At 50.0% G+C, this 24,021-nt stretch overlaps 1 long non-coding RNA gene across 1 annotated transcript; it reads right to left on the bottom strand.

The window, feature by feature from the left end:
• Positions 1-21,854: 21,854 nt before the first annotated feature.
• On the bottom strand, positions 21,855-23,372 carry LOC123151306 (uncharacterized). Its single transcript, XR_006475613.1, has 4 exons — positions 22,785-23,372; positions 22,424-22,625; positions 22,228-22,338; positions 21,855-22,114 (listed from the first exon to the last, which is right to left on the bottom strand). It is a non-coding gene; the product is annotated as an uncharacterized lncRNA (long non-coding RNA).
• Positions 23,373-24,021: the final 649 nt, after the last annotated feature.

The following is a 24,021-nucleotide window of genomic DNA, read 5'->3' as shown; positions in this document are numbered from 1 at the left end:
TGAGGTAATATGACCCATTGTTTAAGTTCTTGCTGACCACAAAGGGTCCTTCCCAAGGTGGGGATAACTTGTGTGCATCTGACAGATCCTGGATGAGCCGGAGCACCAGGTCGCCTTCCTGAAAAGTTCTGTACTTAACCCGGCGGCTGTGATAACGGCACAGGCCTGTTGATAAATTGCTGACCGAGCCGCTGCTAAGTCTCTTTCTTCATCTAACAAGTCGAGTGCATCCTATCTGGCTTGTTCATTATTAGCTTCAACATAAGCCGCACGCGGGGCGAGTCATGACGGATGTCACTAGGCAACACTGCTTCTGCTCCATACACCATGAAAAAAGGTGTGTAACCTGTAAACCTGTTAGGTGTGGTGTTGATACTCCACAGCACCGAGGGTAATTCCTCTACCCAACAACACGGTATTCGCTGTAAGGGAACCATAAGCCGGGGCTTGAGACCTTTTAAAATTTCCTGATTTGCTCTCTCAGCTTGACCATTAGATTGAGGATGAGCTACAAAAGAAACATCAAGCCGAATATGTTCACGTTGACAAAACTCCTCCATAGCCCCTTGGGATAAATTAGTGTCATTGTCCGTGATAATGCTATGTGGAAAACCAAAACGGAAGATCACCTTTTTCATGAACTGAACCACCATGGCCGCGTCACACTTACTGGCTCCGCCTCAACCCACTTAGTGAATTTATCAACTGCCACCAAGAGATGTGTCTTTTTATCCTTAGACCTTTTGAAAGGTCCCACCATGTCAAGACCCCAGACCGCAAATGGCCAAGTGATTGGAATCATCCGGAGCTCTTGAGCTGGCACATGTGCTTGTCGTGCGAACTTTTGACATCCATCACATCTGCTGACTAGATCCTCTGCATCAGCGTGAGCCGTCAACCAGTAAAAACCATGACGAAAAGCCTTGACCACCAGAGATTTTGACCCGGCGTGATGGCCACAATCACCTTCACGGATCTCACGAAGTATTTCTTGGACTTCTTCGGGGGAAACACACCGCTGAAACGCTCCAGAGACACTGCGATGGTATAGTTCTCCACTGAAATCGTCATTGACTTAGACCGCCGGGTTATCTGTCGAGCCAGGGTCTCATCCGCTGGCAACTCTCCCCGGGTCATGTAAGCCAAGAACGGCACTGTCCAATCTGGGATGACATGAAGAGCCACCACCAACTGCACCTCCGGGTCAGGAACAGCTAAATCTTCTTCTATGGGCAACTTGACAGACGGGTTATGCAAAACATACAAAAAGTTGTTAGGTGGTATCGGCTTACATTGAGTCCCCAACCGACTTAAAGCATCAGCCGCTTCGTTCTTCCTACGGTCAATGTGCTCCACCTGATAACCTTTAAAAGGCCCTGCAACAGCATCAACCTCCCGGCGATAAGCCGCCATGAGAGGATCCTTGGAATCCCACTTGCCTGATACCTGTTGATCCACTAAATCTGAGTCGCCAAGACATCTCACCCGACTCAAACTCATCTCTTTTGCCACTCGAAGACCATGGAGCATGGCTTCATACTCTGCTGCATTGTTAGTGCAAGGAAACATCAGCCGTAACACATAACAAAATTTGTCACCTCAAGGAGAGGTTAAAACAACTCTAGCCCCCGAGCCTCCCAACTGTCTGGACCCATCAAAATGAATAGTCCAATACGTGTTGTCTGGTTTCTCTTCTGGCATCTGCATCTCTATCCAGTCATTAATGAAGTCAACTAGTGCTTGAGATTTGATCGCAGTACGTGGTACATACTTCAACCCATGAGACCCAAGCTTAATGGCCCACTTGGCGACTCGTCCAGTGGCTTCTTTGTTTTGAATGATGTCTCCCAAAGGAGCAGAGCTAACCACAGTGATTGGATGACCCTGAGAATAATGTTTAAGCTTCTAGCTTGCCATGAACACCCCATACACGAGTTTCTGCCAATGTGGATATCGTTGCTTGGATTCAACTAACATCTCACTGACGTAGTAAACCGTCCGTTGAAATGGATGTTCCTTGCGAGCCTCCTTGCGCTCCACCACAATAGCCACACTAACAACTCATGAGTTGGCGGCCTCGTATAACAACAGCGGCTCTTTCTCAACTGGAGCAGCCAGGACCGACGGCTCAGCAAGCTATGTCTTCAGATCTTCAAAAGCAGAGTTTTCTTCATCATCTGATACAAAGGCATTGCCTTCTCCCCTAACCGGCCTATGAACCGGCTCAAAGCAGCAACACGACCCGCCATTCGTTGAACATCATTGATGCATGTTGGTTTGGCCAGGGATGTAATTGCCTTGATTTTCTCCGGGTTAGCTTCAATACCTCGGTTGCACACCAAAAAATCCAAGAGCTTGCCGGCTGGGACTCCAAAAACACACTTGGCCGGGTTAAGCATCATTTTATAGACCCGGAGATTATCGAAGGTCTCTTTCAGGTCTGGGACCAATGTTTCCTCTTTCCTGGATTTTACCACTATATCATCCACATAAGCATGAACATTACGCCCAATCTGATCATGAAGACAGTTCTGTACACACCGTTGGTAAGTCGCCTAGGCACTCTTAAGCCCAAAAGGCATAGATACATAGCAGAAAGCTCCAAAGGGAGTGATAAAAGCCATCTTCTCCTGATCTTTGACCGCCATCTTGATCTGATGGTAACCTGAATAAGCATCCAAGAAACTCAAACGTGCGCAACCCTCCGTGGCATCGATGATCTGATCAATACAGGGGAGGGCAAAAGGATCAGCCGGACAAGCCTTGTTCAGATCGGTGTAATCCACACACATACGCCAGGTGCCATTCTTTTTTAGTACAAGCGCCGAGTTGGCTAACCACTCTGGGTGAAAGACTTCTACGATGAACTCGGCTGCCAAGAGCCGGGCCACCTCTTCTCCAATGGCCTTGCGCCTTTCTTCATTGAACCGACGGAGAAATTGTCTGACAGGTTTAAACTTTGGATCAATATTGAGAGTGTGCTCAGCGAGTTCCCTCGGGACACCCGGCATGTCTGAAGGTTTCCATGCAAAGATGTCTCGATTCTCACGGATGAACTCGATGAGCGTGCTTTCCTTTTTGGATCCAAGTTTGCACTGATGATGAACTGCTTGGATGAGCTGCCAGGCACAAAGTCAACCATCTTGGTATGATCAGCTGATTTGAATTTCAACACCGTCTCATGCTCTGTTGTTGGTTTCTTTAATGACGTCATGTCTGCTGGGTCAACATGATCCTTGTAAAACTTTAACTCCTCTATTGCACAAACAGATTCAGCATAGGCAGCACCCCCCTCTTCAGACTCCAGGGCTATTTTCCGGCTCCCATGTACTGTAATGGTGCCCTTATAACCCGGCATCTTGAGCTTCAAATATACATAACGTGGCCGAGCCATGAACTTGGCATAAGCCGGCCGTCCAAACAGAGCATGATATGGGCTTTTGATCTTAACCACCTCAAAGGTTAATTTTTCTGCTCTGGAGTCATACTCATCTCCAAAGGCTACTTCCAGCTCAATCTTACCCACTGGGTACACCGACTTGCCAGGAACCACACCGTGAAAAATAGTGTTGGATTGTTTAAGACTCTTATCAGTCAACCCCATCCGGCGGAACGTCCCATAGTAGAGGATGTTGATGATCCTGCCTCCATCCATGAGTACCTTAGTGAATTTGTATCCACCAACCTGAGGCACCACTACCAAAGCCAAGTGACCCGGATTATCGACCCGGGGTGGGTGATCCTCTCTGCTCCACACAATAGGCTGCTCTGACCAACGTAAGTAACATGGAATTGTCGGCTCAATGGCATTGACGGCCCTCCTGTGAAGCTTCTGGTCCCTCTTACATAAACTAGTGGTGAATACATGGTATTGCCCACTATTTAGTTGTTTTGGGTTGCTCTAATATTCGGACTGTTGCTGCTGTTTACCTTGGCCGGGTTGTGGATTATATCCTCCTTGGTTACCAGGATGGCCCTGACCGTGAAATCCTCCTCCACCTGAACCGGCGCCCCGGCTTGGAAACTGCCTCCACCTGAACCGCCACCTGGGCCGTGACCTCCATCAAACGCGTTTGAATTTTTAAACTCCTTCATGATCGTACAATCTTTCCACAGGTGGGTGGCTGGCTTCTCCCGGGTGCCGTGCCTTGGACAAGGTTCATTCAATGGTTGCTCAAGGGTGGGACCTGGCCCACCCGACCGAGGGGGTTGTCTGCCCTTGCGCCATTGATTTCCGCCCTCTGCATTGGTGTTAGCAACAAACTCATCAGCCTTGCGTTTATTACCCCCTTGATTTGCCGGGTTATGCTGGTGATGTCGTGGTTCTAAGACTGACAGTAGAATAGGGGGGTAGGAATGTAGAGGCAAGATCCTAGCTATGGAGGAGTTGTACACACGAGTTTACGAGTTCAGGCCCTTCTCGGAGGAAGTAATAGCCCTATGTCTCGGAGCCCAGAGGCGGTCGACTGAATATATGTGTGTGAATTATAGAAAGTGCGAACCCTTTTCCCAGAGGAGGGGGTGGCTTATATAGAGTGCGCCAGGACCCCAGCTCCCCTCCGTTACACAAGGTTCAATGCTCATAAAGGAGGGGCGTTACTGGTAACGTCTGCAGTAAAGTGTTGTAAATGCCCATAAAGTAATGGTTTAAGTCCTGACCGTTGCAGAGTGGAGGGTTTCTCATCTTCTGGTGGTCGAGTGTCTTCAAGGTGGTCGAGTGAGCACATCTTCATGGTCGAGTGGATGATGGTTTCTCTTCGACTGCTTCTGATTCTTTGTAGAGATGTCCTTGGGGAGGGTATGTTTGAAAGATCCATGACCCTACCCGAGGTACATAGCTTCATCATTAGCCCCCGAATGGATCAAGGTTTGAGTGAGGAAGGAGTTGGGAACACTTCCGACCCATTCTTTGTGCTATGAGTATATCTTGTTCTGGAACAATGAGTTGAGGTGACGACGTCGACTCCTTTCTCAGTCACCTTGGTCCATTCTTGGTTTTTGTCGAGTGAATTTTCACGATAGATTTCCGAATGATGATGTAGAGGATGTTTGTCTTCAGTCTGACAGGTCGCTCTGCTCTCCGCAGATTTTGCGGGATTCGAATTTTGGGAAGCGCGCCAGATGGACGGAACCGAGCTTATCGGGATGGATTAGGCAAGTCTCCTCGATCCCCGCGCCACCTTTTTCGCCACATACTGCGCGCGCGACTGTTGCGGGATTTGTTTAGATCGTCTGGGTCCACCAGCCAGTCACTCGGGTGACGACCTTATAAAAGGCCCCGGACTAGGCATCTGCCCCATGCGCTCCCATTCTCTCTTCTTCTTCTCCTGATCTCTCCGCCACGCTCACTTCCGCTCTCGTCGCTGGACTCTCGCTCGAGCTCGACCCGTTGCCATGGGGAAAGAGAAGACGGTGGCGCTGGAGCACGCGAAGAAGGCAATCGCGAAGGCGAAGGGCAAGCAGACCAGCTGGGGCGGATCCTCGACGAGATCCGGCCTGCCGTCGGGCTGGATCCAGGGCGACTCGATCCGCTCGACAATCACCCAGGACGACCTCGATGACCTGGTGGAGGGGGGACTGATCCCCCACAAGTCGGCACAGCTCCCGGGGAACGAAACCGAGCCGCAGCCAAGGGAGGGTGAGTGTGTTTTTCCTTGCCACCTACGTAGATCGCGGATTCTCACTGCCTCCCCATCCTTTCTTCCGGGGTTTTTTGAACTTCTTTGGGTCTCAACTTCACCATTTCACTCTAAACACCATAGTCTATCTGGCTGCTTTCGTGTCGATGTGTGAAAATTTCTTGGGCTGTCGACCGCACTGGGGTCTTTTCAAACGCATCTTCACCTGCCGCTCCCAGTTGGTCAAAAAGGCCAGATCGAGTGACAAGAAGACACAAGTGATCCAGATGTGAGGGGGTCTGGGGATCCAGATGAGGAGCAAGAGTACCTTCCCAGCCATGATCCTCCCCGACTCGGTCCGGGGCTGGCAGTCGACTTGGTTCTACTGCAAGGATCAGCTGACCCCGGGTCAGTCGACTGGACTTCCTCCCTTTTCCTTGGCTTGAGTGGAGAAGCCCGCCCCTTGAAAGTAGTTCCAGAAGAGAAGGCGCAGGTCAAGGTGCTGGTCGAGCGGGCCGTCCAACTTGTCCGCGACGGGGTGACCGGGATGGACCTGCTGGAGGTCTTTCTCGGTCGACGCATCCAACCGCTTCAGGCGCGTGATCATCCGATGTGGATGTACTCTGGGCTCGAGGATTCCACTCAGAGCCACCCGGAGGATGTCAGCGAGGATACCTTGGAGAAGTGGTTGATGGGGATCACCAGCAACAAAGACAACCCTCGGGGGTCTAGGAGGGTGATTCCATTCGACAACTCGCACCAGCCGGAGCAGGTATAATTCTATTTTATCAAGTATCTTTCCGATTCACCATGTGATATCTTGTTTATGGTCGACTGAATTTCCTTTGATCGTTGTCCTTCCAGGCCCTCATCGACATGTACTCAATGCCCAACGGAGTGCAGGACCAAGACGCCGAGGAAGAAGCGAGCGGGGGCGAGAGCGGCCAGGATCATTCAGATGCCGAGGAGGACGAGGAGAGCGACGAATCAACTGATGACGAAGAAGTCGACTCGCCTCCTTGCAGGGAGAGGAGATCCAAACACGCTCATGACTCGGCGAGCACTCCGGACTTGGTGGTCGCGCCGATTGGTCAGTCTTCGAAGCGTCCCAGGACGTCTTCCCCAATGCTGACTGAGAAGGCTCCAAAGCAGTCCAAAGTTGCGCCGCCTCCAGCGCCGAAAGCGCCGAAAGCCACCTCCTCCAAACTACCAAAAGCTTTGCCCAGGATCAAAGTGACCATTCCTACTATCTCCAGGTAACCATCTGACTTGTCCTTTTCGTCGACTCGATTAACCAGATGTAACCGATTGAATGCGGGTCTTTGCAGTGCTGCTACATTAGGAACCTCTTCTTTCCAGTACCGGGACGAGGAAATGGAAGATGCGGTAACCTCCAACCTAGGTATAAACTCTTGCGATTTTGTTCTTGATTCTTTGGTCGATTGCATTCGAGTGGTTCACTTGGGGTCGAAAGATCTGCGTTGCAGCTCCACCCAACGTCATCGATCTTCCAGATGACGATGAAGATGTGGCTCTTAAGCCCAGGAAGAGCAAGAAGGTAGCAGCTGGTAGGATGTCTCGGCAAGAACCCACTACGACACCTATCGTCCATCAACCTAAAGACGCGGGCAGGGCCTCTATGACCTTCGTTGCACCCTTGTCGAGTGAGCACCCCACACCGCCGACTACGCCTATGATTCCTTCAGTCGTCCAACTCCACACCATGGAGCTCCAAGCCACTGCACCTGGGTCGACTGCTCACTTTTTTACCAGCTATCCCGTCCCGGACAACCAGTCGGAAGCGGCTGCGGAAGCCATCCAACAGGCTGACATGATGATGGAGCGGGTGAAGACGGTGCATGAGAACAACCATGCTGCCTACGACGCCAGTGCTGCCCTTCGGGCCAATGTCCAAGTGAGTAGACTTTCCGACTGTTTTTGCTCTGTGAGGAAGCGTTACTCGAAAAAATCTTCTTCTGTTGTTTGCGTCGAATTAGAGCACCCACTGGGTGTTTTGTTGTTTTTGGTAGTTTCGATCTTCCACTCGGTCTGGGCGAGTGGGATCCGAACCGGTGGGGGCACGCCAAGTGCACCCACTGGGTGTAGTCCCCGAGACCGCAATCGACTGCTGGCAGTCGGCTGGGGTCTGAACAGCTTTTTTTGGTCTGCGCGGACCGGTCGAGTTGAGTCTTAGTCATCGGGGGCACGCCAAGTGCACCCGCTGGGTGTAGCCCCTAAGACCGCAGTCGACTGTGTGTAGTCGGCTGGGGTCTAAGCAAACTTCTTTAGGTTTTATTCACTCGGAAGTAAACAACCTTTGATCTTATTGACCGATCCGTCTTTTCCCTTCTGCAAAAGTCTTGTACTCTTTTTTCTAAGTTTGCTGAACTTGAGGAGAAGCAGAGGCAACTCAACATCGACTTGGAATTAGCCCAGCAGAATCTGAAGAAAGCTCAAGACGAAGCCGCTGGTATGGAAGGTAACTGACTGTCGACTGACTTTCAATATATTTCTTTGATCTCTTCTTTGATTCAATTGTTTCTTTTGTAGAGAAAATCAAGTTGGCTCTGGAGAAGAACGACTTGGACCTCGCTGCCGCGCAAAAAGCAGCCCAAGATAAAACTACTCTCGCAGACCAGAAGCTTGCTTCAATCGGAACGCTAGAAGGAGAGGTGACCAAACTGAAATCTTGTCTTAATGAAGCTAATCGCAAAGTGACCAGTCTGAAGAAGGACAAGGTCGTCCTGAATGAAAAGTTGGAGTCTGCGATCCGCAAGAGGAATGACACGGAAGCTTATCTGAGGACTCTTGCCAAGAAGCTTTATCTCACGCTGGAAGGTATTTCTTTTAATCCGGCTGTGTTGATGCTTGTGATTGGATCTTGCTCGGTTGATTGACTAATTTTTGGCTGCAGAATTATGCCAAGACTTCGACGAGGAAACTGGAAGGGTCGAGACGGGTCCGGACCCTATCGCTTATCCAGTCTGCGATGAACGTGCTCCGACTGGAGTCCCGTATCCACAAGCTACCTCGTGCGCCTGAAGGAGGTAGTCTCTCGAATGGACTCATCGCTTTGGCGGGGGGCGACGCTTCAGAATGACCTGGAATCCCTGATGACTCGACTGAACGAGATCCCTGACCGAGTGCAAGAATGGAAGAAATCCTCCGCCCGGTGTGGTGCTGACGTGGCGCTGTCCTTGGTGTGAGTCCATTGCAAGGAGGCTCGTGAAGACAAGATGGCTGCGATCAAAGTCGCTAACACCAAAAAGCATGACTTACAGTCCTTCATGGAGACTTTCATTGCTGCCGCCACTCAGATCACTGATGGGATCGACTTGGACTCATTCGTGGAGCCTACCAGCCCTCCTCCGGCCGAGTGAACAAACTTATGAAAGTTGAATCTGCTTTAAATTTGCCTTGGAATGCCGAGTGATTGCTGTAACCGTTGAACTCCTTTGGGCTTGATGCCCGAGTACTTTTGATTTGCTGCTTGGAATTTTTAGGATTTATCTGAATTTGGTTTATTTCCAAATGTGCTTGCGTTTGCCTTCGAATGGACTTTGCTCACTGCTTGGAATAGTCTTTGCGCTAGAGATGCAGCTCTGAGGTGGCGGCTCCAGTCGACCTGCGCTTCGTCGTCCTTGTGGATAGGGATGGAGCGGACGTTGTACTTGTGTCGTAGCTCCGAAGGAGAAGGTTGCAGTCGACCTACACCTCGTCGTCCTTGCGGATAAGGATGGAGCGGACGTTGTACTTGTGTCGTAGCTCCAAAGGAGAAGGTTGTAGTCGACCTGCACCTCGTCGTCCTCGCGGATAGGGATGGAGCAGACATTGTACTTGTGCCGTAGCTCCGAAGGAGAAGGTTGCAGTCGACCTGCACCTCATCGTCCTCGCGGATAGGGATGGAGCGGACGTTGTACTTGTGTCGTAGCTCCGAAGGAAAAGGTTGCAGTCGACCTGCCCCTCGTCTTCCTTGCGGATAGGGATGAAGCGGACATTGTACTTGTGCCATAGCTCCGAAGGAGAAGGTTGCAGTCGACCTGCACCTCGTTGTCCTCGCGGATAGGGATGGAGCGGACGCTGTACTTGTGCTGTAGCTTCGAAGGAGAAGGTTGCAGTCGACCTGCACCTCGTCGTCCTTGCGGATAGGGGTATGTTTCGGACTTAGGTGAGCACTGGACTACATCTAAGACTCCCGAGTGGGAGGACTGCTCTCCACTCGGCAGGATTTTTTCAAACTTAGGCGAGTACTGGACTGCAGCTAAGCCTCCTAGTGAGAGAACTTAGGCGAGTACTGGACTGCAGCTAAGCCCCCGAGTGAGAGGATTGCTCTCCACTCGATAGGATTTTTTCCAAACTTAGGCGAGTACTGGACTACAGCTAAGTCTCCTAGTGAGAGAACTTAGGCGAGTACTGGACTGCAGCTAAGCCCCCGAGTGGGAGGATTGCTCTCCACTCAGTAGGATTTTTTCAAACATAGGCGAGTACTGGACTGCAGCTAAGTCTCCTAGTGAGAGAACTTAGGCGAGTACTGGACTGTAGCTAAGCCCCCGAGTGGGAGGATTGCTCTCAACTCGGTAGGATTTTTTCAAACTTAGGCGAGTACTGAACTGCAGCTAAGTCTCCTAGTGAGAGAACTTAGGCGAGTACTGGACTGCAGCTAAGCCCCCGAGTGGGAGGATTGCTCTCCACTCGGTAGGATTTTTTTGAACTTAGGCGAGTACTGGACTGCAGCTAAGTCTCCTAGTGAGAGAACTTAGGCGAGTACTGGCTGCAGCTAAGCGCCCGAGTGGGAGGATTGCTCTCCACTCAGTAGGATTTTCTTTCGAACTTAGGCAAAACGGATTCGTGACTAAGCCCACCCACTGGGGGATTTTAGAAGTAAATAAGAACACAACAATTGAATGATAGGACCATAAGCTCTTGTCTTTGATAAACAAATTACAAAGGTGTTTCTTATTACATTTTATTCGAACGAGTGCTTAAGTATAAAAGGGGTGGAGCAGCTCTGCGTTCCAAGCCCGTGGCTCGTCTTTCTAATGCTCAATACTATAAAGATGGTATGCTCCGTTGTGGAGAACTTTGGTGATGATGAAGGGGCCCTCCCAAGTCGGGGCAAGCTTGTGTGGTTTCTGTTGATCCACTCGAAGAACCAGGTCTCCTTCTTGAAAGGCTCGACCCCTCACATTTCTGGCATGGAATCGACGCAAGTCTTGCTGATAAATGGTCGCACGGATCAAGGCCATCTCTCTTTCCTCCTCTAAGAGATCGACTGAATCTTGCCAGGCCTGCTCTGCTTCCTCTTCGGAGAAGATCTCAACTCAGGGTGCATTGTGGAGCAGGTCACTTGGCAGAACAACTTCGGCTCCATAGACTAAGAAGAAAGGAGTTTGTCCGGTCGACCGATTAGGAGTTGTCCTTAAACCCCACAGAACTGACGAAAGTTCATCAACCCAAGCGCCTGCTGCGTGTTTGAGATCATGCATCAGTCGGGGTTTCAGTCCTTTGAGAATTAGGCCATTGGCTCTTTCTTCTTGTCTGTTCGACTGCGGGTGAGCGACAGAAGCATAGTCGACTCGAGTGCCCTAAGAGGCGCAGAAAGCTCTGAACTCATCGGAATCGAAGTTCGATCCGTTGTTCGTGATGATGCTGTGTGGGACTCCATATCTGAATGTCAATTGTCTAATAAAACTGACAGCGGTGCTAGCATCAAGGTTCTTGATAGGTTTAGCTTCGATCCATTTGGTAAACTTGTCGATTGCAACGAGCACATGAGTGAAGCCGCTCCTGCCAGTTCTCAGTGGTCCAACCATATCCAGTCCTCAAACAGCAAAGGCCAGATGAGGGGGATGGTCTTCAGGGCTGACGCTGGCTTGTGAGACATGTCGGAGTAAAACTGGCAGCCTTCACATTTGTCGACTATATCTTTCGCCATTTCATTTGCTCGTGGCCAATAGAATCCAGCTCGGTACGCTTTAGCCACGATGGCCCGAGAGGATGCATGATGACCACAGGTCCCCGAGTGGATGTCATTGAGGATCATTCGACCTTCTTCTGGTGTTATACATTTCTGATCGACTCCAGTCACGCTTTCCCTAAACAGCTGCCCTCTTATCACAGTAAAGGCCTTGGATCGACGGACGATCTGTCGAGCCTCTTCTTCATCCTCTGGGAGGTCTTTCCTGAGGATGTACGTAATGTAGGGCACAGTCTAGTCGGGAGTAACGGCCAGAACCTCCATGATCAGGTCGACCACGGCTGGGACCTCGACTTCAGTCGGATCTGTGGCGCTCTTAGGTTGCGGGGCTCTTCGGTAAAAGGATCTTCCTGAACTGTCGGCGAGTGAAAATGCTCCAAAAACACATTGTTGGGAATGGCTTCTCTCTTGGAACCTATCTTTGCCAAATCGTCGGCTGCTTGATTTTTAAGTCGGGGTATGTGGTGGAGTTCTAACCCCTCAAACTTCTTCTCAAGCTTTCTCACCGCGTTGCAGTAACCAGTCATGGCTGGGCTTCTGACGTCCCACTCCTTCATCACTTGATTAACTACCAAATCTGAGTCGCCATAGACCATGAGGCGACGGACGCCGAGTGAGATGGCCATGCGCAACCCATACATGAGTGCTTCATATTTTGCTTCATCGTTGGAGGAATCAAAGTGAATCTGGAGGACATATCTGAGCCTGTCTCCTCAGGGGGATACCAGAACTACTCCAGCACCAGAACCGTTCAGCATCTTGGATTCGTCAAAGAACATGGTCCAGTGCTCAGAGTGAACTTGAGTCGGCAGTTGCTATTCGATCCACTCGGCAAGGAAATCTGCTATTGCTTGGGACTTGATAGCTTTCTTTGCCTCAAACTTGATATCCAAGGGAAGGAGTTCAATCGACCATTTGGCCACTCGACCAGTTGCATCTCTGTTGTACAGAATCTCTGACAATGGAACGCCGCTGACGACTATAACAGAGTGATCCGAGAAATAGCGTGCAACCTTCTTCATGGTCATGTAAATCCCATAGACAAGCTTCTGATAATGAGGATATCTCTGCTTTGACAGGGTCAGGACTTCAGAAATATAATAAACTGGGCGTTGAACCTTATAAGCTTTTCCTTCTTCTTCCCGCTCGACTGTAAGTACTGTACTGATGACTTGTCTAGTGGCTGCTATATAAAGCAGTAGAGGCTCTTTGCTGATTGGAGCAGCAAGCACCGGCTGGGTGGAAAGCAAGGCTTTTAGCTCTGCAAACGCTGCATCAGCTTCTGGGGTCCACTTGAACTTGTCTGATTTCTTCATCAGTCGGTAAAGAGGCAGCGCCTTTTCACCGAGGCGAGAAATGAATCGACTTAGGGCGGCCAAGCAACCAGTAAGCTTCTAGACATCATGCACACGCACAAGGCGTTTCATTCGAAGTATAGCGCCTACTTTCTCTAGGTTAGCATTGATTCCTTGTTCGGAAACAAGAAAACCGAGTAACTTTCTGCCTGGAACTCGAAATGTGCACTTTGATGGATTGAGCTTGATATCATACCTTCTGAGGTTGGCAAAGGATTCAGCAAGGTCAGTCGGTAGGTTGGAACCTTTACGTGACTTGACCATAATGGCATCCATGTATGCTTCCACATTTCGACTGATCTGAGTGAGCAGGCACTTCTGAATCATCCACATGAATGTGGCTCCGGCGTTCTTCAAACCGAATGGCATTATGACATAACAGAAGCACCCAAACAGGGTGATAAAAGCTGTCTTTATTTCGTCGGGTCCGTACAGACGGATCTAGTGGTACCCGGAGTAGGCGTCCAAAAAGGACAAACGCTCGCACCCTGCAGTCGAGTCGACTATCTGATCGATGCGAGGGAGAGGGAAGTGATCTTTCGGGCAGGCCCGATTGATATGCTTGAAATCAATACACATGCGAAGTGAGTCGTCTTTCTTTGGGACCATGACAACATTAGCTAACCACTCGGAGTGATAAATCTCTCGGATAAACTCAGCTGCCAAAAGCCGAGCCACCACTTCACCGATTGCCTTTCTTTTCTGGACGGCGGACCGTCGAAGATGCTCTTTGACTGGTTTCACCTTCGGGTCGACTCGCAAACGATGCTCAGCCAGTCCCCTGGGAACACCCGACATGTTAGGAGGCTTCCATGCAAAGATGTCCCAGTTCTCACGGAGGAACAAGATGAACGCTTCTTCCTATTTGGAGTTGAGTGTGGTTGAAATGTGAGTCGGAGCTGCATTGGGATCCGTCGGGTGAATGTGAATCGACTTCGTTTCACCAGACGACTGGAATGCTGAATCTGTGGCTGGCTTGTTGGCTCGCAGGAAGTCACTCAGATCTGCATTTTTCTGGTATTCTTGCAATTCTACCACGGCCATCCGGGCATCGGCGATCTTTGAGCCCTTCTGGAAGCATTCTTCAGCCTTCTTACGGTTACCAGAGATAGTGATCACTCCTCTGGGACCAGGCATCTTCAGTTTAGGTACACGTAACATGGTTGAGCCATAAATCATGCATAAGCTGGCCTGCCTAGAATTGCATGATAAGCACTCTGGAAATCCACAACTTCAAACGTTAACTTTTCTTTGCGGTAATTTTTGGAATCACCGAAAACCACATCGAGTGCAATCTGACCGAGGGATGCAACCTTCTTGCCTGGAATGACCCCATGGAAACTCATATGGCTTTCGCTGAGTCTGGACATAGGAATGCCCATTCCTTTCAACGTTTCTGCATACAGTATGTTCAGGCCACTGCCACCGTCCATCAGGACCTTTGTCACTCGAGTGCCTTCGACCACCGGGTCGACCACCAGTGCTTGCCTCCCAGGGGTGGCAATGTGCGCTGGATGATTAGACTGGTCGAATGTAATGGCAGTCTACAACCACTTCAAGTAACTGGGTGTCACCGGAGCGACCATGTTCACTTCCCTGTTGATGACTTTCAATCGACTTTTGCTCTCAACGTCAGCAAAAATCATCAGAGTGGAATTCACGTGGGGATAACCATCATCATCCTCTCCCTCATCCTCAGCCTTGTATGCTTCCTTCTCCTTTTCCTTGGGTTGTTTCTCTCGGAACTGCTGGATTAGGAGCCGACACTGCCGAGTGGTGTGCTTCGGGTAAATGAAATTACCTTCTTCATCTTTTTTGGTGTGGATATGGCACGGCAGATCCAACACGTCATTTCCATCTTGATCTTTTACTTTCTTGGGGTTCCACGTCCCTTTGGGCTTCCCCTTGAACTTTCCTTGAACCACAGCCAAGGCTTCACTCGGAGCAGCTAGCTCGGCCTTGCGCTTCTGTTTCCGACCGGAGTTTCCTCCTCCGACTTCGTGGGCGACTGCTTTGTGCTTGACACTCCGGAGTCGCTCTTCTTCTTCACCATTGGCATACTTGGTGGCAATTTCCATCATCCGAGATAGAGTCATATTTCCTGTCCGGCTGAATTTCATATTCAACTCCCGATACCTGACGCCTTCCTTGAAGGCACAAATTGCCTGATGATCTGACACATCTTCTACCATGTGGTGTAGGGTGATCCATCTCTGGATATAATCCCTCAAAGTTTCATTCGGTTTCTGAACACAACACTGTAATTCTGTCAAACCTGCCGGCCGTTTGCAAGGGCCCTCGAATGTTCTGACAAACACTCGGGCGAGATCTTCCCAAGTATAGATGCTGCCAGGCGCTAACTGATTCAGTCATGCTCTAGCCGAGCCCTCCAACATCAGAGGAAGGTGTTTCATGGCCACTTTATCATTGCCGCCACCAATCTATATAGCCACTCGGTAGTCTTCAAGCCAAGTGTTAGGCTTGGACTCTCCGGTGAACTTACTAACTCCAGACGCCAACTTGAAGTTGGGGGGAATCACCGTAGCTCTGATAGCTCTACTGAAGCACTCTGGACTAGAGACATGCACCCTGTTGCTGGTTTGCAGATCTCTGTCATGGCCCTCTCGGTGAGCTCTGTTTCTGTCGACCAAGCCCTGCACAAGAATAGATCTCGCGTCAAAGCCTGGCTCCCTGGGGTCGACTGGAATACCTCTTCCGACACTGTGAGGGCGTCTGTCTTCATGTGGCTGAGGCACGTATGACCCACTCCTTGGAGGAGGCGTGGGAACTCAACGGCGATCATCGCGATCGGCACGGCTATCATACTGCTCTCGGTTTCTGTACTGATCACGCTGATCTCCACGTCCCTCACGCCTCGGGGGCGATCTCGGGCTATGGGCCGACTGAACTGTGTCTGCGACCACGGATCTTCTATGGATCCTATTCCGCGATTGAGACACGACCGTATTCTGCTCTCCCGCTGCCCGGAGCAAGGCTCTGATCTGCACCATACCTCGGCCAGCTTCTGATTGGGAAGGTTGGACCGACTCTGCTATCCGGGCAGCAGCTGCTAGATTCTGGATCGGTGTTCGGTATACCTGAGTCGGAGGTGGAAAAAGATGGCATCGACTGGACTCAGGAGCACGTTGTCGAGCGCGATCGTCGAGTGCGTGCTGGAGGTTCTCCAGTCGAGTGCGCTCAGCTAGGTTGGCCAAGCGCGCCTGCTCCAAGGCCTGGGCCTCAGGGGTTTCTCCAACTATAGGAGTATGCAATGCATCCATGTTCCGGCGGCGAAGTTCCTCCCTCTGCTGCGAGGAAAGGGGTTCGGGGCGGTACTCCTCGTGAACGCGCGATGGATCGTCGTTCCCGTCGCCTTCGTCTTCGTGGTTGAAGCCAGGAGGGTTGCGTGGTCCGTTGACCATCAAAACTTCCGCCGCCGGGTCACTGCTGTCGCACTCGGATGCGGTCTCTACGGAGCCAGTCGACAGATCGAACAGGCCGTAGAGAGTTTCGTCGGGCTCGATCGCCGTGACTTGAGGGGTGGCCGACTGGCGGGCCACCGCATGCTTCACCCACCGCTGAAGCCTCAACCGACCAGTGCATTTGCTCCGGCGGGTCGCAGGGAGGGGGAAAGTTGCTGAAGTCGACTGGTACTAGGTCGACGGTTGCCGCAGGAGGACGCCGCGGACGCACGCGCGAAAGTGCGTCGCCCTGCGGGCGGGGAGCGCGTCAGCGTCGAGTGGTGCCTCCTGAAGCCAAGCGGAGTCGTCGGCGACAAACACGAGCACCGAGACAGATCTCGCGGCCCTTAGCCAAACCTCCGCCTGGAACCATGATGAAGGGGATCAGAAAAAATGCAACTTCTCCAACAAGTCGCTAAGACACCTTCCCCACGGTGGGCGCCAACTGTCGTGGTTCTAAGACTGACAGTAGAATAGGGGGTAGGAATGTAGAGGCAAGATCCTAGCTATGGAGGAGTTGTACACACGAGTTTACGAGTTCAGGCCCTTCTCGGAGGAAGTAACAGCCCTACGTCTCGGAGCCCAGAGGCGGTCGACTGAATATATGTGTGTGAATTATAGAAAGTGCGAACCCTTGTCCCAGAGGAGGGGGTGGCTTATATAGAGTGCGCCAGGACCCCAGCTCCCCTCCGTTACACAAGGTTCAATGCTCATAAAGGAGGGCGTTACTGGTAACGTCTACAGTAAAGTGTTGTAAATGCCCATAAAGCTATGGTTTAAGTCCTCCGGTTCTCGTGGCCACTCCTGCCTCGACCGAGGATGCTGGATAAGCCGGAAAAGTTTGATGAGCCGCCTGATTAGCTGCCATTTGAACTGCTCGTTCTGCCTCTTGTTGAATCCTCTCCTGATCCACCAAGTTAAGGGCTCCCACCCGCACCGGCTCATGCCTGTGTGGCCGGTTGTGGCGTTGAGCATTGCTTGACATGTCTGCGGATTCCATATGCCTACTGTAGCTCGGGCTCCGGCTTGGGTGAGGAGTTGAATGGATCCTGTCTCGACTGTAGGAGTACGCATCCTGCTATGCCAGAGCTGTTTGAAGAAGTTCTCTTACCCTCCGTGTTTCAACCGCCGCCGGTGAGTCGCCTTCCATCGGGAGAGTCGCCAAACGAGCCGACGCTGCGATGAGGTTTTCCAAGGGGTTGGAGAAGTGACCCGGTGGTGTTGGTAAGTAATGTGGTGGAACAGTAATTATACGAGGTGGTTCCATGGCACGCGGCTGAACCGGTGCGCCGGGTGTCGTGATCCGGTTTGCCTCCGGCGGGTTGCTTCCCCCAGCTTCGGGTGTATGGAATAGGTTCGTAGGATCAAGTGTCAGAGGTAGACGTGACTGAGTTTTCTGATGTCTCCTCGTCATGACCTCGTTTGACGCGTTAAGATCCACCGAGAGCTGGAAGGTCTCCGCTTGAAGCTGTTGAGCACGAACGTCCAAAGCCGCCCGCTCTGCTGCCATCCTGACTTCCTCTACGGCTAGATTTTCCTTAGCTTGCACCATCTCTTCACGTAGGCATGCCACCTCTGTGTCGTGCTGGGCTTTATCCGCCGGCTCTACCATGATAGTCAACAGAGTTGTCAGTTTATCCATGAGGTCCATTAGAATCTGAGCCGGGGGCACGCGGGGCCTCCTGACCCGGCTGCAGCCGACCCGTTAGCTGTTGCCGCCGCTGTTGTAGAGTTCTGCCCGGGCTGTATCCCTGCCATGAAGACTCCGGTCCAATTCGGCGGCCCAAGGGGTTCCGGAATACTACTACCATCAGAACAGCCCCCGAGCATGCCATCCTGCAGCTGGTACAAAGAGTCCGTCTTGCCCGTTGATGATGCAGTGTCAGAATAGACGGCCGTCTCACCGCCCTCCACCGATCTTTCAGAGTATTCACCGCCGTGGACGCAGCCTACGAAGGCATGCTTCACGACAGATTGAACACAGGCGGTCCTTGCGCGCTGAGCCGTTTCGATGACTTGGTGTGGACGTCCGGCTCAGGGCCTGACTCGCCGATCCGGCTGATGAAGACGTGAATTCCGCCGAAGGGGACCCAGTAACCGTACTCAATTGAGCTGGCATCGGGGCCCCAGCCTTCGTCGTCGATGTAGAGCTTGCCGCGACAACTCTTGGTCATCCGGCCCACAGCGTATCCCTTGATCCCTTCGAAGTTGCCCTTCAAGAACTCAAATCCACCGTCCGCTGGCCCCATGGTGGGCGCCAACTATCGTGGAATTGTCATGGCAGATGTCCTAGAGAAAGGACTTAGTCGTAGGGCCATCACAACTAGGAAGCTTAAAGGGGTTAATTGGGACAAAGGACACGAGAGGTTTTATACTAGTTCGGCCCCTTACGATGAAGGTAAAAGTCTATGTCTAGTTGTGTTGGTATTGCTGGGGGTTTCGATCACAAAGAGGCTTAACTCGCCGGCTTGGTTATCGATCTCTTGTTTTCTTGCCCTAAGCCGCCACCAGGTCGTCCCCGTATATACACGAGTTGACGCCTGGTGGCCTACAGAGTCCCGGCCGGCTCATAATCGTGTCCTGCTCAGTGACTTCCTTTACATGCCTTTCCTTACAAGTCTTTCCTTACATACGACGGTTTATAATACTGGGACTTAAACCGCCTCCAGTCCTTTGGGACTTCTATAAGATTTAATAAACTATCATCTTGAATGTTTACTAGGCTTCTTGTGTAACCTGCCATTGGGGCTGACCCGGCCTCTCCTGGGCGGGTCATAACTGAGAGCTATATCCCCAACAGTGCTTCTTCAGAGTTTTCAATAATCTTTCTTCTTCATGCTCTGAAAGGTTAGCACTAATAATAACAGGATATATCCTTTTCTCATCAAGATAAGCATATTTAAGAGTATCAGGTAACGGTTTAAGCTCAAACACGGGATCACCCTTGGGTGGAGGAGGATCCCCTAGGATTTCAACAGGCAAATTGTGTTTCAGGATGGGTTCCTGTTTAAAGAATACTTCATCTATTTTCCTTCTTTCATTCATAAACATATCATTTTCATGGTCTAGCAAATTTTGTTCTAAAGGATCACTAGGAGGTACGGCAATAGAAGCAAGACCAATAATTTCATCTTTACTAAGCAATTCCTCTTCATGGTGTTGTCTACAAAATTTAGAGAAACTAGCAAACATGCCCGTGCGTTGCAACGGGAGAAAAAAATGTGACATGCCCCAATAAGCATTGCTCAAGAGCACTGCCGGCCATTATCCCCTAGGTTCACGTCCTCTATTTGAACACGGTGTGTCACTACTACCCCCCTTTCCGCCCATACCGACTATGTCCGCAGCAAATTTTTGCCAATATATTTGTATGGAATATTATTTTTTTGTGTCAAACAATATTTTGTCAACTTCAACATTAATAGTAAAGCAAAGTTTAAGCATGAAATTGACAATATCGTTGTTGTGCAATTTCTACACCATGGCCAATATCCTATTCCTGGTGACCAGAATCCAATCATCTAGTTCAGCTATAAATATACATATATGACATAAATAACAGAATTACTACATGACTAACTAAGAAAAAGTAAGAGCTATGAATGAATTAAAGAAAATTTACTTGGTTTTCCGGCGAAATTTCTGTGGAATCGGTACTGACCTAAAGAACAACAGAAAAAATTAATAGAATGAAAGAGGACTGTTTTCTTAGAAGGATTTGGGTGGAACCATTGCTAAGCAGGAGCAAAAACAAAATAAACTAAGGAAACTTAAATTAAGGGACTGGTTTTTCAGAGTTTTGATGGAATCGTTGATGTCCAAAAAGTAGAAAATGAACTACAGGAAAATTAATTAAAAGGGACAAAGTTACTGAAGTTGTCTTGTATAGTACAGATAGGAGGTGAAGCAAGGGATTAGGCTCTGAAATATAAGTCAAGAAATCATAGTCTCTTGCTTTACTCGGGTTGGTGCAGTGCTATACTTATTAGGGGAGGCGTTAGAAGTCATTGCATCGGCTGGCGCCAACTGCAAGTGAAGCGATTCAATCAGGGCGAGGGAGAGAAGTTAGTAGTCCGTGAGATGGCATGCGACGGCTATTCCCTGAGAAGGCCGTGGACGCAGCATGCGGGTGATACCGTGGTAAAGACGGAGATTGGGCCATTCAGGATGCTGCTTCAGTGCAACTATTTAATTAGGTAATATTTCTCAAAAAATTAATTAATTAGGTAATGCTTATAGCATATTAGCGTGCACACACGTACTTGGGTGTTTTCTCATGCTGTGGCGCTGGAGAAGGTAGTGATAGACCTTAGTGGAACACTGTCGCCGTCTAAGATTGATGGCATGGAGAGCAGCCGCCACTGCTTCGGTGTGTATGGCATGCGGTCTTTAATTTGTAGTAGCACACGCACGTACCTACGTGCTTCCTTGCTGCGCCGGACTGGGAGGAGGTGCACAGATGCAGCACCGTCGCTGTGCAAGCTACATGGACCGGCAAGACGGTGGTCGCCATGCATGTAAATCGCATGTGGTCTCTTCAGCAGCCTTTCGCCAAGTCTCCTCGCCACTTGTCAAAAGCACCTTCACCATCATAAAAGTCAATCGATTGGGTATTATACGGGATATGGCTGGATTTAATCAGCTAGGAAGGATTTGCATACATCATACATCCTCCCCGTTCGTCCAGATATGCATGGCTAACCCTGTATTGGAGAAGAACACCCGTAATCTGCTAGAAGAAAGCATAAACCAATGGATCGGCTACCAGGGTGCCAGAATCATCAACACAACAGTTATACCGATCATCGTCATCAGGTGGAAGTCATGGAAAGCACAAGACCACACACATGCTGCACTCGTATGCCTACGCCTTCATCGGTTGCTGCGGCTGTCGATTCACTCCGGCGACAACATGCTAATGCTCTGCTTCTCAGATTATATCGATCCTAGGTGCTCGGGACTGGGACTTCGGGCCAGGATGGAGTCTTCGTCGTCCGACAGCCGGATCTTGCAGTTGCCGTTGACCATTCAACACACTTAGGATTATGATGTCATCGATGGCCGCTCCAGATTCCTCGGAGGTTGCCACAGGCGCCTCCTGCTCCGTCATACATCCTCTGCTCCTCGGGGGCATCTATCGTCTCCCCATCATGATCTCCAAATCGATCTCTTCCTCCCTCTATATATAGAATAGATAGCAAAAAGGCCCGTGCGTTGCAACGGGAGGAGAAGAAGTATCACCACACCTTCTTTCTTTACCTTCTGAAACAAGATGATGCTTCTAATTTCTAAAGCTTCATGAACCAATGTTGGCTAGGCATACGTAAACACACAATCTGAAACTGCCATACAATAGTTGAACAACATCATCACAAGTGTTTTCTCATGAACCACAATCTAAGTGTTCCACCATTATCATACACATTATGGTAATGTTCATAAATTCATTCACAGATGGATGCTTTATAAATCTTTATAAATGACCATTAGCAACAAATATATCCCATTGAAAGAGTGACAAATTATTCAGTCACCAATGGAAACACATAGAAAACAGTATTTCCAGAGATCCCATTGAAAGAAATTTATGATAGTAAATATGACAAAGCAAGTATGTCAACCATGCTTAGAGGATTACATCATACTATTTGGACTCATAATGAGCGAGCGTGACATTGGAGTCGAAGCTCTGACCGAGATCACCTAAACACAATAGTAAAATTCTCAGTAATATCACTCATAAACTACAATAGTAAAATTATGTTGGAATTCAGACATGACCATGCAAGTTATATCCTGAGAAAAATTGACAATACCTATCAAACCAAATGTATATGGAACATCTGGGCCACTTTTCGGAGGGGTCCTAAACCAAATCTTTTCAGCTTCTCTTCAGTTCCAACGGCTTAGTAATACTTTGTGTCAAACTGCAAGAAAAGTCATAATTAAGCCTTGAATCAAGATTCCGGCCTTCATAAAACATAAGCATCAAATGTTTGACGTGCCGGTAACCTTCAGGTTCTTGATTGTACAATGACGAATGTATCCCGAGGTATATTTGTAGAACGTATACCGTGAATGCTTTCCCTTTGCAGAACAATTGAGATTATCTTCTGAAGTCCCGTAAAACACAGTGCTCGATCCAGGTTCTGACTGTTGTCACCCATGAGATTATCATGGCCGTACTATTGTGGTTGCCTTGTCTGATATGAACCTGTTAGAGCACCTAATCAATCAGTATGAGAGTGGAAGCCACAAACAACACCATGATTGAGCTGCAGAAAAGGGTAGACACTGATCCTACAACTCCCTCTTTGCTGATTGCTGATTTATGATTGTATTAGAAGATGGAAGAAAAGCAACATGGTCAGACCTTTAGATCATATGGCATGCGCCGAGGAGGCCAGCCATCCTTCTTCCACCGTTCTTATTCTCCCTGAATCCCCGTTCTTCTTTTCCCTGAATCCTCTTCTATTTCTCTTTTCTATACCAGGGAAAACCGAAGCCCCGCCATGGCCTTGGAGCCCCCCTGCCAGCCATGGAGGTCTGCCTTTGCCTGCAAGAACTTCGAACCGCCGCATCGGATCCCTCTGCCTTGCGCGCCCGGCTCCGGCGAGCTCCTGCCTAGGTCGCCGGATCCCTCGCTCCGGCCTTCCTCACCGTTCCCCCGCCTCGCCGTCCGCCTTCGAATCAGCCTCCCCAACCCCTGCAAGCTCCAGCCGCCACCGCCGCCATTCCGCATCGAGCCGCCGTGCTGCCCCCAACCGCTCGAGCCGTCGCGTTGCCTTGATCAAGAAGGTGCACTCGAGCGTCATCAGCGTGTAGCCGGTCGTGCAGGGGTAGGCGTGCCGGCGTGGTGGGCGGTGTCGGCGCACGACGGCGCGCGAGGCAGGAGGTGGAGACGGGGATTGGGAGGCAGGGTCGTGCGAGGGCTGATTTTCTTTCTTTTTTCTCGGCTGTACCGGTTCAGGTTAACTTATTCCGAGTACTGCGCGTTGAATACCCGAAACAGTAGGATTTTTCTGAAAAACGCCACGACGGTGAACCCGAAGACTCAATCCGTGCTTTATTATTAGGGAGAGATTAAACTCATGAGACATATCAGCTAGACAAATAGTAACAACATCCTTTTTGCAATCTATTTTAGCATTAACTGTGTTCAACAAGTGTGACGCCCCCGACTCAATCATACACTAATCATACACGCAAACGTGTACGATCAAGATCAGGGACTCATGGGAAGATATCACAACACAACTCTACAAATAAAATAAGTCATACAAGCATCATATTACAAGCCAGGGGCCTCGAAGGCTCGAATACAAGAGCTCGATCATAGACGAGTCAGCGGAAGCAACAATATCCGAGTACAGACATAAGTTAAACAAGTTTGCCTTAAGAAGGCTAACACAAACTGGGATACAGATCGGAAGAGGCGCAGGCCTCATGCCTGGGATCCTCCTAAACTACTCTTGGTCGTCGACAGCGGGCTGCACGTAGTAGTAGGCACCTCCCGAGTAGTAGTATTCGTCATCAACGGTGGCGTATGGCTCCTGGACTCCAGCATCTGGTTGCGACAACCAGAAAGAAAGGGAAAGGGGGAAAAAGGG

Source organism: Triticum aestivum, chromosome 7A (genome assembly GCF_018294505.1).
Source record: "Triticum aestivum cultivar Chinese Spring chromosome 7A, IWGSC CS RefSeq v2.1, whole genome shotgun sequence".
Lineage (NCBI taxonomy): Eukaryota > Viridiplantae > Streptophyta > Magnoliopsida > Poales > Poaceae > Triticum > Triticum aestivum.
This window is presented reverse-complemented; position numbering and strand designations above follow the sequence as displayed.